Raw genomic sequence first — 10548 nt, forward strand, 5'->3', positions numbered from 1 at the left:
AAGAAAAAATTAAAAAAAAAAAAAGAGTCAACCCTTGCTGGAGGACTCGGGAGCACAGCATGGAGCAGCAAAGGCAAAGATGAATAACCAACTGACCCAATCATGGATGTCCACACATCCTGAGGACAGGGAGCAAACAGACTTCCTCTCTGTCTGTATTAAGTCCAGCAGTCCAGATATTAAATGGAACACACAATCCTAAATATCACACGCTTTCTCTTATATGGGAAACCAAAGTAAAAATAAAGAACAAAAAGAGGATAGATGACAAAAACTCCAGAGACATATCTTTCTCAAAAGGCTGAGGTTCCAGAGATGGAGAGTGTAGGGGACAGAGAGGGAGAGAGCTGAGGTGTGATCCTCCCATGACCTAATATGAAAGAAAGCAAGGGAACAAGAGATGGGTGAACAAAGGAGAGAAAGTGATAAGAAATTAAATCAAGATTAAGATGTTACATACATGCACCAACTTCTCACAAGAAATGTAAATGTGACAAACATGTACTGATAAAATTTTAAAATACTTTATATTTCTCTTAGAATTACTTAAGTAGTGGGAAGCAGATACTATATTATAAAAGGATATTTTGCCAGAAATTTAACGTAAGAAGTTTTCAGTATTACTGTTGTTACTTGTCACTATAGGTCATAAAATCCATTTTTAAAGTAATTGGCATTTGGTTTTATTGTTCCTGTTTGCCTTCTCCCCAAGATTCATTCCCCAAGGGGATGCCCTGTGCCCATAGCCCAGTGCCTCACTGGATCTCTCTGCTCTGACTTGGGGAGTGTTGTCTGCATTGCTGTGAATTATTTTGACACTCATTTATACCCTATATTTTCTAAATTAAAACCTGGAATTGTGGGGCATTTTAATCTGCCTTAAGTAAGGCAGTAAGCCTCCACCAGGAAGGTTGGGGAGAAAGGTTAGATTTTATATTCATGTCTTTTGGTGTATTCTTGTTTTTAAAAAAAAAAAAAAATTGGAGAGGTTTATGCTCAATTCATGTTCTATTTCGGTGCCAATAAAATTTAGAAAGACTTCAAAAAAAAAAAAAAAAAGAATTACTTAAGTAGATCTTGCTTATTCCTATGTTAAAAAGATAAACCATAAGCTATTGTTCATTAAAGAAAAGCAATTTACAAAGTGCTGATCAGCAGTTTAGTGCAATCTTACACCAAAGAACTGTACATTAGTGACATGAGAAGCAGAAACTGCAAAACAATTTATAAAGTAAATAAAGGAGCAAAGCATGGTGGCACACACCTATAATCTCAGCTCCCTGGGAGACTGAGGCAAGGGGATTACAAATTCAGTACCAGCCTGCGCAATTTAAGATCCTCTCATCTCAAAATAAAGGAGAAAATAAGTAAGAATACAGCTCAGAATTCCTTGGTTCAATCTCAAATATTTCAAAACATAAGAAATAAAAATAAATAGGACCTGGGCCCCTATCAGTGGCAGAGTGTAAGGCCTGAGTTAAATTCCCTGTACCAAAGAGAAAAAAGGTAAACAGCAAATAATCAGATTTTGCAAATTATGTGATCTCTGTCATAACTACTTGTCTCTGAAATGCTAATTCAGTTACTAATAACATACAAACTGAACTTAGCTTCATTCTAATAAAACATTACTCATAAAAGGAAGTTAGTTGGTAGAACAAGGATGGTTTAATATATATAAATAAATCGACATAATAAACTATATTAATACAATAAAGGAAAAAACAATCACCTTTAATGATAAAAAAAAATTCGGTACCACATCATGACCAAAACAAACTACCTAAACTATGAGGAAACTACTTCAGGTAAAAGGAAAAAAAGGCAGGGCCGGGGAGATGGCTCAGTAGAACAAGCACTTGCCTGGCAAACACAAGGGCCTGAGTTCAATTCGCAGTTACACACAAAGAAAAAGAAAGAAAAGTTACACAATGAAGACCCAGAGATAACACCATACTCAATGGTCAAAGACTGAATACTTCTCTAAGATTTAAAAAAAAAAAATCAAGGATAGTATGATCTGGAAAACTGAAGTTGGCCATTTTTTATACTCCAGTCAATTATCATTCAATTCATTATTCCTCCTACTCCTTTTATTCTTTCTTGAACATTCCTTAAAATTATCTCTTCAGAGTTGTCTTCCACATTTGATTAGAATTCTGGTGGAGGCAGTCTTATTCTTACTTGTACAAACGTTTCCAGCAATTATCTTTTCCTATATACCTGAAGTATTTGTGTCTCAACTTGGAGAAAAAGCAGCTGACACAGTAACAATGTTGCTTTTTACCAAGATGGCGCCAAAGGCAAAGAAGAAAACCCCTGCCCTTCCCAAAGTATATGATGCATTGAATGTTGTCAACAAAATTGGGATCATCTAAACTGAGTCCAGCGGGCTAATTCTAAATACATATTTTCCCCATTTAAAAAAAAAAAAAAAAAAGCAAGGCTGGTGAGATGGCTCAGTGGTCTAAAGCACCTACTTAGAACAAGCTTGGCAAAGCACAGGGACCACGGTTCAATCCCCCAGCACCACATGCCAGACAGCCCCGCCCCCTGGTGGGCTGAGCTGGCCACACACACACACACACACACACACACACACATAAATAAATAAATAAAAAATAAATAAAAAATTTTTTTAAAAAAGGAGTAATAATGTTTGTGCTGGATCTTCTTGACTCTCAGGTTCAATTAAAAGGATGCAAAGGACCCAGGATGGACACCTGGGTGAGCACACAGTGTTACAGTGCAGAAGTACAACTCTTGACAAAAAAGACAGGGTGGTATTTCCTCTTAGTGCAATGAAGCCTGCTCAATGGAATGAAAGATTACATCATCTCTCATCATCATCCATGCTCACTGCACATAAAACTCCCAACAAATGGTCCAGGTAAATCGAAGCTAGCATCTTGCATTCTTGATATAACCAGTAAAAACAGGGAGGAGGTGCTCAGTCCCCATGCTGAATGGCCCACACCATCACAGATAAGGTTTTCTGCAGGACCTGAATGTACTGTTTATGGGTATGGATGAGATGGGGCAGGGATTGGGAGGGTGCCACTTCTTTGCAACAGTCTGCAAACTCATGTAAGTTTGAGGGTTAAACTTAATCATAGACTTCCTTGTAATAATTCCCCTCTTGTTCACCTACACTAGCTAGTCTTTCTATGGGCTTTGTTTCCTGCCCTACTAGACTACAAGGACATGGAGGACAAGGATTAGTAGGCCTTTATATTTTTTGTGAATCAACTGGGGTGATAAAGAAAAGTGCCTGGCAAGATTTTGTTTCCGTTAGCTAATTCTGCACTGGATGACAAATATAACCAGAGCTATCTTTCTCACATAAACGCAGCTATCTTTGCCAAAATCATAAAACACATTAAGGTCATGAATCAAGGTATCACTGATATGATTACCATAAAATGAAAATTATGTAAGAAAAAGGTCTGGCAAAATAATCATTATGAAAATAATTTCTTGCACAGTTATATTGTAGATACTTTTAACCCAACATATGCAGAAGAATGAATTCTAAGAACTGGGCTCTAGTTAATTAAAAGACTGTCACATTTCTTTCTCTTTCAATGTAAGTCTTCAACAATGTTAACATATGGCAGCCATTATGAAAAACAGTAGACTTACTGAAAGAACAAAAAAGACAATTACTATATAATACAGCTATGCCATTACTGGGAACATATATATGAAATGAACTCAATACATTCCAGAAATACTTGCATGTCTATGTTTATTGTAGCACTGTTGACAAAAATCAAGAATATAATCAACCAAAGTATTCAACTAAAGAATAGGTAAAGAAAAGGTAGTATTATACAATGGCATATAATTTAGTCACAAAAAAAAAAAAAATGAAATCCTGTCATTTACACCAATATAACTATAACTGGAGAGCATATTAAGTGACTTAAGCCTGACAAAGACAGGTATCACATGTTTTCACTTATGCACAAAATTTAAGAGAGTTGAATTCATGAGTAGGGGTAACCAGAAGTAGGAAAACTGGTTGAGGAGGATGGCAAGGAACAATTATAAAGGGGGACAACAGGGGCTGGGGAGATAGCTCAGCAGAATAAGCACTTGCCTGGGAAGTACAAAGTCCTGAGTTCAATCCTCAGTACCAAAAATAAAATAAAGGGGGACAACATGTTGGTGTTCTATGGTGTAGTTGGAGGACTATGGTTCATAGTCACTTATTGCCTACTTTATAAAGAAAAATGATTTCAAAAGTTTACAGTAATGATTTTAATACATAAGATGGAAATTTCTTAATCATTATTCATTAAACATATCAAATTATCACACTTGCCAATATATATGAGTTGAAAACACTGTAATTAAAGAAAACTGACAAAAACTGCAGAATTCTAAATTTATAACATCATCCTAGAAGGGCTGAGAAAATAAAAATTACTATGGTGTTTTTTGTTTTTTTTTAAATGTCATTCGAAGATCTAGATCTTTTTTTAAATTTTATTTATTTGTGTGGGGGGGGGGCCAGCTCAGCCCACCAGGGGGTGGGGCTGGCTGGCATGTGGTGCTGGGGGATTGAACCGCGGTCCCTGTGCTTTGCTAAGCTTGTTCTAAGTAGGTGCTTTAGACCACTGAGCCATCTCACCAGCCCCACTATGGCGTTTTAATGTGACACAATAACATTTTTATAACATTTAATTGATACCCATGTTGACATACATTAGGATATGGAATCTAACGGCCAGCCAAATAGCTCAGAGGATTAAAGCGCCTGCCTAAGCAGAGCACAGCAGCCGGGTTTGGACCCCCCGCCCCCGTGTGTCATGCTGGGGGGGGGCAGCTGAGAAGGCGATCATGATTGGGCTGGCAGCAAACAAGCCTGTAATCTCAGCTCTTGGGAAGGTGAAAACTGAAGAATCACTATGAGTCCGATCTATGCAGTGAGAATCTTTTAGACTCTGTAGACTCTGTCTTAAATACATTAAAAATATATAAATATGCAATCTAGGTGACAAATTAAAATTCAACTTTTAGAATTGTTTCCTTTGTGGTACAACACATAACAGAGTTCGCCTTCTACTGTGCAACCATCACCACTACTACTGAAACCTTTTCATCATTCTTAACAGAAGCCCTTTAAGCAGTAACTCTTTGTATATCCCTCCCCAGTCCCTTGGTAATTAATCTGTATCTGTCTCTATAAATTTGCTTATTCTACATTTTTATCTAAGTAGAATCATACAATATTCCTTTGTGCCTGGCTCTTCTATTCTGCAGCATGTATCAGAACTTCATTCATTTTCATAGCTAGTTAATACTTTGCTGCACATACAAATACAACTACTCACTGATCTGTTGGTTTTCACTTGGTTATTTTTACCTTTGTTTAGTATGAAAATGAAGCAATGAGAATTATTTCTTTGACTTCTTGTTTTCAATTCTCTTAGGTATATATTTAGGTGATGAGGTGCTGGATTGTACAGTAATTTTATGTTCATATAGTTGAAGGACAGAGGCTTCACCATTTTGCATTCTGAATGTGTACCAGGTTTCAATTTCCTCCACATCCTTGTCCACATTTGTGACTTTTCTCCCCCCTTAGTATAGCCATCCTAGCAAATGGAACACAATTCAACCCTTTAATAAGCATCTTTACATAGCTTAGTCTGCCCTGGTAAGCCAAAACTTTAAAGTAGAATTCCATAAGGAAGTTCCATATACATTCAGGCAAGAACTGGATATTGCCACAATGGCAATTACAAGTTAAAATACATATTATTGCATGTAACTTTAGGTTATGAAAGTGCTAAAGAATTCTTTTTTTTTTTTTTATTGGCAGAACTGGGGATTGAACTCAGGCCCTTGTGCTTACCACGGAAGCACTTATTCTACTGAGCCATCTCCCCAGCCCCAAGAATTCTAATACAGGTAATTATTCATCTTCCATGAAACATTACCAAGTACATTAGATAATATCACTATTCTCTGATTATGGTTATAAAAGTAGTAACAAAAAAAAGTAACAAATGCAGCTAATGCTTTAAGAGTACATACTCGACACCAGGCACGTATTATGACATTGAATCACAATCACTGTGTAAGACTAGCAGTATTAATAACTGAATAAAGTAATACGAATAACAACAAAGTCAACAACAAAAAGATGCTAATATAGTACGTGAATAGTGTACCAGATGAGATATATATATATCACACACAATTGGAATACACACACACACAAACACACATAAAACCACCCTTGCCATCATTCACCCTGTAATTTAAGTACTATTATGATCACCTTTTCCAAATGTGGACAGTGAGGTTCAGAGAAATTAAAGACAAACAGCTAATGAACAATGGAATAAAGAAACCATTACAATGGAGTCTATGTGAATTACTAAAACTGAATAAGATTTTTGTGTGACTATCTCATTCATTTGTGATCCACCGGTAGAAGATCATACACCTAAAATAGCCTTAATATTGAGTCTGTAAGATAAATTTGGCAGGGAGCCATCAAAATAAGTCAAAGGAAGGTTATAAATAATGGGGGGGGAGGTCAAATTTCCCTCCTCCCCAACTGCTGAGGATTAAACTAATGGCCTTCCTGATGAACTGTATCATCAGCCTTTTTGTTTGTTTCCTTTTTAAGACCAGTCTCTTTAAACTGTCCAGGTTGGCATCAAATGTGCAGTCCTCATACCTCAGCCTCCCAGAAGGGCAGGATTGCAGGAATGCCCCACCATGCTTGGCTCCAAGTTTGTTTTCCATACCAGTGTTGCTTGTAGTTCCTTTGTATTAACTGTTTACTCAAGTAAGTAATCTTTTTACAAGGCTACAAGGTGAACACTCAGAAGGCAGAGAGAGGCAGAAAACTGTGGTGGTTTCAAGCTAGCCTGCACTACACAGTGAATTCAGGATCAGCCTGAACTACACACATACCAAGATCCCATGGTCTTGCCTCAAAAAATAAAACAAATAAACAAACACAGCAGCTTTTTTCCTAATTGGCAAAATATCAAGGAACCAACATGTAAAAGATGAAGACCTAGCACATTCAAACAATGATTAATGGACTATCAGGCCACAAAAACACAGGAAAACCTAATGCATATCGCCAAGTAAGAACTGTCAACATGTAACGGTTGCAACTACACAGCGTTTGGGAAAAGGCAGAACAATAAGACTAGTAAAAATATCAATAGCAGCCTGTGATTTCCAGAGAGGAAGAGAAAAATTATTTCAAGTACATGGGATATTTCTGGACAGTGGAATTGTGTTGCACAATATTAAAATGACACAACAGTACACATTTGTCAAAACCTGAACTACAATACACAAATATTAAGACCTAACATAACTTTAGCTAATAATAGTGTTTTAAGTGTTGGCTCATAGATTGTAACAAATTACCACATCAATGTAAAATATTACTAATAGGATACACTGAGAATTGAAGGAGATGCAATGTGCAGGAATTCTATTGTTCTCTTTAATTTTGCTTGTGAACCTAAAACTGTTCCTTTTAAAAAATTTAGCAATTAGGGATCAGCAATATAGCTCAGTGGCACAGTACCGGTCAAGCAAGCATGAAGTCAGGAATTCTATTCCCAGTACAAAGGGAAATTATATTACCAGTTAAAGAAAGGTCTTTCAGGGTTTTGTGTAATGGCTGTAGTGTGGCACTTAAGAAAGGAATTACTGAGATGAGGAGGACAGGAGAAGGAATGGGGTAAGAAATAGACCTATGTAGATAAGCAGAATGATTTGGACAACTCTACTGCAGATTTCAGCTTCTCTATGGAAAGGTGCAGTTAATGCTTAATTTATTTTGCCTTTTTTTCCAATTCTTTTTCCTTTTTCTCTCTTCTTAATTTCTTATTTTACATGCATAATCTGGTAATATGAACCACTAATTTGAAGACAACACTATGCAATATAACAAATACTGTGAAATTCATACTATTTTCTTTAGTGAAAATCTGTATCATTTGTAATTTTAATACTGTTTTGTATTCTATTTAAAAAATTAAAAAAATCAGAAAGAAAAAACAATAGTTCTTTATACTAGCAAAAGGGTTTGTAACTGATTTATATACTAAGGATAAAAAAAATGAGGTTGGAAGGTAATTAGCAATTTATAGCTCAGTGCCTAGCACACTGTCATTTTCTGGGACAATAAAAAACTAATACACTATTTTAAAAATACAAGACATACACAGGGTAGAAAAAAAAACTAAGATCCAATCAGTTTATAATACAATACATATTTATTGGCACAGCACCCTTCATAGGGAGATGTGGAAACAAAAATTGCTTTGTTTGCAAAACTAAAAAAATATAATCCAGCAGTGTCTCAGTTACTCTTCTCTTGTCACTGGGACCAACACCCAACACCCAAAATGAAGGAAGGAAATGTTTCTTTAGCTCATGGGCAGTGGAGAATTCAGTCTACATTCAGCTGGCTCCAAGGCAGAGCAGCAGAAAGAGCAAACTTGGGCAAGCTTTCTGGCAGTGGCCAACTGCAGAGAGCACAAAGCACAAAATTTGGGAGGGCAGCAGCTCAGGTGGCTGACTGGCTGGCCTCACACTCCTCCTAGCATCGAAATGCAAATCACCTGCCCAGGGCAGGTGCAGCATCCACACCCACAATAATCAGTCACAAACTCCAGAAACTGCCATGACTACATGAGGTTTTGTAGGGAGACACCTATATACCTACCACAAGGGGCTACCAAAACTAATTGCCTTTGCTTTTTCTTTCCTCAGCACTGGGCTTGAACCCTGGGGTCTTATACAGGACAGGTAAGTTCACTCCCAGAGCTACATCTCCAGCTCCTTGCCTTCACATTTTCAAACAGTTCCACAAATGGATTTTCTAGCCCTATTACACGAAGGACCTAAAGCTACAACCCCTGAAGTATCTGATGTATTTCCTATTTTGATCTTTCTTACATAAGATAGCTTTTCTGTGATTATGTGGGGGGGAAGCACAGCAAACATCTCCTAAAAGACAACTTGAAAAAAATCTGAATGGTTTTGGACTCCAATAAAGGTGAAATGAAATGAGTTGTAAAGTCTAAATGATATGCTCAACCTATGTACTAAGGGGCTGTGATTAGACATCTAATAGCTTGGGAATGGCCATTTGTAACTGTCTTCCTTATTCCTGGAGAAGAGGGAAGGGAAGGAGGAAGGGAGGGAGGGTGGCAGAGAGGGAAGGAGGGAGGGAGGGAGGGAGGGGGATGGAAAGAGACATAGAGACAGCGATAGAGATAAATAGATACATATAGGTATATATACAAAGTATATAATAGGGATACAACATAATAAGGTCATCCTCCAATGTCTACAGTAATTATCTAAAATGTTCAATAAAGATGACAGGTTCTAGCTTTTAATCAATAAAAAAATATTAGTCATCTAGTTTTTTTTCTTAATATTTAAAACAAACTAATCACCTCAAAATCAGTGTTTTAAATGACTTATTCAAATAGTAGCTATGCCAGCACCACAATCTAAAACTTCAGATGGGGAAACACATGCAAGTATATATGCAAGATGGCTATGGTAACTGTACTAAAAATTTCCATCAGTTTTTGAAAATAGCAGTAAATGTGTAGAATTTTCACCTTGACTAACTGTATGCTGGTATCTGAGATTTAAGCAACTATATCAAGGGCAGCAATGTGTAATAAAAAAATCATGTTTGAGGGGGCTGGGGAGATGACTCAGTAGGATAAGCGCTTGACTGGCAAACACAAGATCTGAGTTCAATCCCCAGTTCTGAAAAAAAAAAAAAAAAAAATCATGCTTGAATTCTTGTCATCTTGGTCTTCTAAATGTGTACCCTTTCTAATACTGTACCAATTATTACTATACTCTTAAAAATAAATTTTAGAAAAAGACAAAAACAAGAGGGACAATAACAAAAATTTAAGATTTCTAGAAAACAAGTGGCAGTATGAAGTATGTCCAATCTTACATAACTATATCTGTTAATCTGAGCAAGATTTGATAATAAAAAGATAATATATCAACAATTGTTAATCAGCTATTCTTGTTCTGAAAATTTGTAACATGTATATTACCATTTGCATCATTGATCTGTTTTTAATTTTTTTTTCTTTTAGGGGAAGGGTCTACAGGGTGTTCAGGGTCTCCCTACTAGATTGGACTCATAGTGATCTGTCTATTTACAGCCTCCCAAGAGCTGGGATTACAGGCATGCGCTACCACACCCAGTCTCAATTGCCATCTCAGTGCGCCCCAGGGGGCAGGCCTGCATGGCAGGCTTAGGAGGCTCAGGATTGAAGTCCAGGCCCCTGCGCATGTTTGCAGGTGCTTTAATCTACTGAGCTATATGGCTAATCCTTGATTTTCTTAACTATTCAAAATGAAATAATAAAATAAAACTTCAGATGAATTAAGTGCTAATATGCTATTGAAGTCTCAAAAGCCAGGCAGCTGAATTTCTTTCCCTAATGCTTTCCATTATATTTTATATTGGCACTCTATTTAGACCTTGGCTTGGGAGGGAAAACTTCATGTACG

Source organism: Octodon degus, unplaced genomic scaffold (assembly GCF_000260255.1).
Source record: "Octodon degus isolate 3935 unplaced genomic scaffold, OctDeg1.0 scaffold00046, whole genome shotgun sequence".
Taxonomy (NCBI): Eukaryota; Metazoa; Chordata; class Mammalia; order Rodentia; family Octodontidae; genus Octodon; species Octodon degus.